Source organism: Sturnira hondurensis, unplaced genomic scaffold (genome assembly GCF_014824575.4).
Source record: "Sturnira hondurensis isolate 20B ecotype Veracruz unplaced genomic scaffold, ASM1482457v3 Scaffold0005252, whole genome shotgun sequence".
In the NCBI taxonomy this organism is placed as follows: Eukaryota; Metazoa; Chordata; class Mammalia; order Chiroptera; family Phyllostomidae; genus Sturnira; species Sturnira hondurensis.
The window spans coordinates 4973914-4979913 of NW_028077883.1; positions in this window are offsets into that span (position 1 = coordinate 4973914).

Consider the following 6000-nt stretch of genomic DNA (forward strand, 5'->3'; position numbering starts at 1 on the left):
CATTTTCCTTTTTGCCCCAAGTTTATTTATAGACACATTTAGTGTGTTGAGTTCAATAGTTTTTCCATTTTTCAAAGAGACTGCACCTCTTAAAATGATCCTCTTAGCCTCTGTTTCATCAGTTAACTACTATAAAGAAAAGTATGGGAAATCCAGATCTATAAGTACAAAGTCACCATCGCCAGTAACCACCACTGGTTTCCCACTGAAAATGGCAAATTCTCCCGTGGTCCTCTCCATAGAGGCTTCTACGGACCATGGAGGTCACGCACCTCCAAATGGTCCGTCCCAGCATAGCGCTGTTCGAAGTCCTGCCAAAGGTGCAGAGGGGGAAAGTGGAGGAAATGCCAGTATCACACTGAGTCCTTCTTTTTCACGACCTTCCTCCCCTTCAATTGAAAGAGTAAGTTTACCTTTCATATGTATTATACTTGTGCCCCTCCTTAATAAACTGTAATTTCAGAATTTAGAACCAGTGGAATAGAACACTGTATAGTTTGGGTAGAGAGAAATTGAACACTGGTAATGTTTGAAATGTATGTCCTGTCTTCTCCTAAAAAGAGGAAGTAATCTGCTATCAGAATGATCGGCAGTTAACTTCCATCACCACTTTCTACATGACCCTGAGGCCGGGCTAGCTCTGGAGAGAGTGAGGATGGAGTCTTTGTGCTGTTTTCGTGCAGCTTCCTCTTCCTCTCCCCAACTGGAGTCCAGCAGCTCATTGTGGCTTTGAACTCCACACTGCTCTCTAATGTAGCCTGCACTCTGGAGCTAACGGAGAGCAAAGAGAGTCTCCTTGACTTGGACACGATGCTAATGCATTGGTTGTTTGAGAGCATGTGCATGTTCAGGAGAGTCTTTAATTAGTTTGTGGTAGTGGGATTTTGCAAACTGGAAATAACGGGAGGGCTTTGAGTGGAGGTCTTTCCAGGTTCGCTGAAAGCATACTGTAAAGGGCAAATGCTTGCTGGTATTTGCTGCTTCAAATTTATGTAATTTTTAATATTTCACTTAATCTCTGTAACAATCCTGTGAGATACAGCATTCCCTCCTCCCTTTATTGAAAGGAGGAAATTGAGGCCCAGAACATTTCAGTGGTTTGACCCATCAACAAAGCAAAGCGCTTCCTTGTGACCTCACAGAGGCTGTCCATCTCCCAGTCAGGTGTCTGCCTGTTCCTTTGGGCTGGTGGAAAAGAGGGCAAAAGTTGACTTTCTGGGTTTTTTATGCCACCTATAAGGAGAAACACAACTTAAAAGTAAGAGGCCTAATTCTCCTTGTTGAACAGGAAAGAAGAGACTTCCCTATTCTTTTTCTCAGAGCACTTACTTTAAAAATGCTTTAGAAAACTGACTGTGCATACTTTCTCCTCTCTTTGAAATGTATATAAATCCCTTTGAAGGCTAAATGGGCCTTTTATCAGTTTTATTACCTAGCAGTGTCTTTCTCAAGGACCTGGGAGTCATTCACTTGGAAGTGTGAACATTCAGGGAGATAACATCTCTGTCCCCCAGTATCTGGGAGAACTCAGCAACTTGACTTCGGTTTGCTCCATACTCCAAGTTCCAGAACTGCCTCCTGTCCTAACTATAAGTTTGTTTCTCTGGATAAAGCCAATAGGCTAATACAGTTACCAGGGAAATTTAAGTACCAGGGAAAGTTAGAATGGACCGTGTATGACAAAATGGTGCTTTCAGGTCCTCTTACTTGAGGACTAGCTGCCATTTACCTTAAGAACAAGTACATGATGGGTTCTGTCTGCTTGGCTGCATAAGTAGGTGAGATTCCTTTCTGTTCTTGAATGTCTTAGGGATGCACATCACATTCTAAGTTTAATGCTTATTGGGTGATGAAGGTGTTTCTCTGTTACCTCGGTGGAGAGGTTTTTCTGGATTGGGAGATCTTGTTTTTAGCTATATTTCCCCAGCATACCTATGTTAATTACTTGTTAATTTCACCCTTGTTTTAAAATCAGAAATCAGGTTTTTCTCAGATAATCTGAAATTTAAGTTGACTGTTTATTTACACAGGAATGTTAGCATTGGATGACATTCTGACAGCTTATACACTTAGGATGAATAATGATTTTACTAGTCAATGGGAATTGGCAGGCATTCTGCCTTCTTTTTAAACCTCCCTTGTCAGATAAATCTAATTATTATTACACTTTTTTTCTTATTCTTAATTTTAAGTTAATTTGCCCTCTCGGCCACACAGAGAACTAGAAAGATGTGGCGACTAGATGAACCCAAATGTGAAATCTTGTCAACTTTTTAACAGGCACAGTGAGCCATAGAAGTACGGTCTCGGATAGGNTTTTTTTTAATTTATTTAACTTTTGTTCAAGTAGTTTTCTTTCTTGTATTCCCAGCCCTGCATCCCCCCAGTGCTCCCCACCCCCCTCCCCTCTCCGCCCCCCGTCTTAGTTATTGTCCATGTGTCTTTCATACTTATTCATGTGAGTCCACCAGCATACCTATGTTAATTACTTGTTAATTTCACCCTTGTTTTAAAATCAGAAATCAGGTTTTTCTCAGATAATCTGAAATTTAAGTTTACTGTTTATTTACACAGGAATGTTAGCATTGGATGACATTCTGACAGCTTATACACTCAGGATGAATAATGATTTTACTAGTCAATGGGAATTGGCAGGCATTCTGCCTTCTTTTTAAACCTCCCTTGTCAGATAAATCTAATTATTATTACACTTTTTTTCTTATTCTTAATTTTAAGTTAATTTGCCCTCTCGGCCACACAGAGAACTAGAAAGATGTGGCGACTAGATGAACCCAAATGTGAAATCTTGTCAACTTTTTAACAGGCACAGTGAGCCATAGAAGTACGGTCTCGGATAGGCTCCAGAGACCTAATATCACATTAAACTCTTCATGTTCACAATGGTAAATGTCCCTATTTTATATTTTCAGCATGACTGGACACATGTGTATCCAGATAGGTCCAATCACACTGAAAATACAAAACTCCAGTGTCAGTGGACAGTCTTCTACTGCTTCTTTTTAGGAGAAACAAGAAAAAATGGATTTTACCTGGCTGATAGAACAATTGTCCCCAACAGAAATTGTTTTGAGTTCAAGCCCAAAGTCCAAGGTAGGAACTCACAGAGGTCACATACAGGGGAGATGAGAAAGATGTGCCTTGGAGATGTGTTGTGCTAATATGTATTTATGAACTAAATGTCATCCGAAGTTTAATCAATCTTTAAACTAAGGAATGGATTAAAAGTCATTTTATGATAGAATATGAAAAGAGTTTTCTATCTCAGACTGAGTTTCTACTTTGGCATTTTTTTCAGGAAAGATAAGACACACTAAGAAGGTAGTCTAAGCACATTTGCTCACTTCTCTGTTGAAAAGTGCCACCCTGGTTTTACATAAACCTATTTTTATTAATGTTCAATTGTAATTTGAACAAAATGTTCCTCTTAGCTTCATTTCAGGGCCTAAAAGTTTTCAATGCATGTTTTTTTTAGTATACTGGTAGATCAGATTTACTTTGCAAACTAAAATTGTATATGGGCATGTGTGTGTGTTTTGAAAATAAAATATAATATGTCACTGACTCATGGACTATGATACAACTTTTCTCCCCTTTTATTTTTATTAGTACATGGTTCTGCAAGGGCTATACCTTCACATTAATTACAGACTATTTCAATCTTCCTTTTAATGCGTTTTTCACATGTAATAAATACTCCACTGTGGCAACACAACTGTGACAAGCACCAACGAGCCAGTGGAATGGAGTGGAACAACTGAGTTTTTCGTCAGCTCTAGATTTAAAGTTTGGCTGTGTCACTTATCAACTGTGGGGCTTGAATCTCTCTGAATTTCCACTGACTCCTCAATAAATGGGAAAAACAAGGGTACACACATTGTTAACATTTTTGTGAAAATAATATTCATCAATTACTTATTGTGCCCAGCATATTGTAACTGTTTAAAAAAGAAAAGTAGAAGCCACTAACATTGTTACAGAAGTGGTTGGGATGTAAGCCATCTATGATTCTCTGTAAAGCGAGTCATTGAGTTTCTGGAGAACCCAATCTGTTTCTGGAGAACCAATTAATGTCAGTGAAATAGAGGTTGACCAACGAGGTCTAAAAGATTCGAAGTCCTCCTAGAACTGACACAGTGCTTCTCAAACTGTCACCTGCCTATGGATCACCCGGAATCTCGTTTGCTGCTGATTGTGTTCTAGTAGGTTTGCCGGAGGCTGGAGAGTCTTTCAAAGCAGCTACTAGGATCATGATAAGGTCCCTCACCTATGGACCACATTTGTGGTAAAATGGGTCAGGTACTGGGCAAGCTCTTGGGGTACTTGTTATCATGGAAAAGGTAGTTTTAGTTTTCTTCTGATAACAGAATATGTTATTATATATACCACTCTTTACTTTAAAATTAGTTTTTCATGTAATCCACAAATTGCACAGTTTCAGAAAGATTAAAATATACCAAATCCAAATATCCTTGTCACTTGACCAAAATTTTTTTAGACTTATCTATTTATCCAGCTTTATGGAAATATAATTGGCATATGACATTGAATAAGTTTAAGGTATACAACATGTTGATTTGATGCACTTTTATATTGCAGAATGATTACCACCACAGCATTAGCTAACACCTTCATCATGTTGCATAGTTACCATTTCTTTTTTGTGGTGAGAACATTTAAGATTTAGTCTTTTGGCTATGTAGTATAGCATTGTTAACTACAACTATCCGACTGTGCATTAGATGCCCAGAATTTATTTTATCACTGGGAGTTTGTACTCATTCACCAACATTTTCCATTTTCTCCACTCCCAGGCCCTGGAAAACATCATTCTACTCTCTGCTTCTATCCGTTCAGATTCTTAGATTCCACACATAAGTGAGATCATACAGTATTCGTCTTTCTTTGACTTATTTAGTGTAATGCCTTCAAGGTCCAATCCTGTTGTCAAAAATGGCAGGATTTCTGCCTTTCTTGTGGCTGAGTAATATTCTATTATATACTTATAGTGTATGTTCTTCAGCCATCCGTTGCCTGGCACTTAGGTTGTTTCCGTAACTTGAGTATTGTGAATAATGCTGCAAACGAACATGAGGGTATAGGCATCTCTTTGACATAGTGAACTTCATTTCTTTGGGATGTATACTCTGAAATGGAATTGCTGGGTCACAGGGTAGTTTTATTTTTAATTCTTTGAGGAACTTCCACTCTGTTTTCCATAGAGGCTGTATCAATTTACATAACCAGAAACAATGCACAAAATTTCTCTTTTCTCTGCGTCCTTGCCAACACTTATTATCTCTTGCCTTTTTGATGGCAGCTATTCTAAGAGCAGTGAGGTGACAATGTTATTGTGATTTTTATTTGTATTTACCTGATGATTCATGATGGTAAACATCTTTTCATATATCTGTTGGTCATTTGTATGTATTTCTTGGAAAAATGTTTACTCAGTTCCTTTGACCATTCCTAAATGTTTTTCTAAAAAAATCACTTCGTATTTATATGGCTCACACCTAGCATGATACTTGGCTCATGGTCAGGAATTGTATGTTGATTTTCCTGAGGGTTATAAACTGTGGTAGGTTCTGTGGTTTTCTACCCTGGCTACATAAGAATTAACTGGAAGTCTTTTAAAATGTACTTCTGCTTGGCCCCTCCCCATACCAATTAAATGAGTATCTCTCAGTGGGTCTTAGTATATTTTTAAAGCTCCCCAGGGGACTCCAGGGCAGCCAGTACTGAACCATTAAAATGAGTATCAACAAACATCAAGACATTTTCTCTAATACTTTACCTGTGGGCTCCTGCAGGTCAGCTACATGATTTCTATTATCCCATTGCCTGCCTGCATTCAGCACAAATGTTAATGTGTCCTAAGAGCCCTCAGCATTTTATGCTGAAAATGCTGAGCATAAAATGCCCCCAGGGGATTTTAATTTTTTAACTGTCTCTTGCCATTCTGGGCTGGTTCCCCCTTCC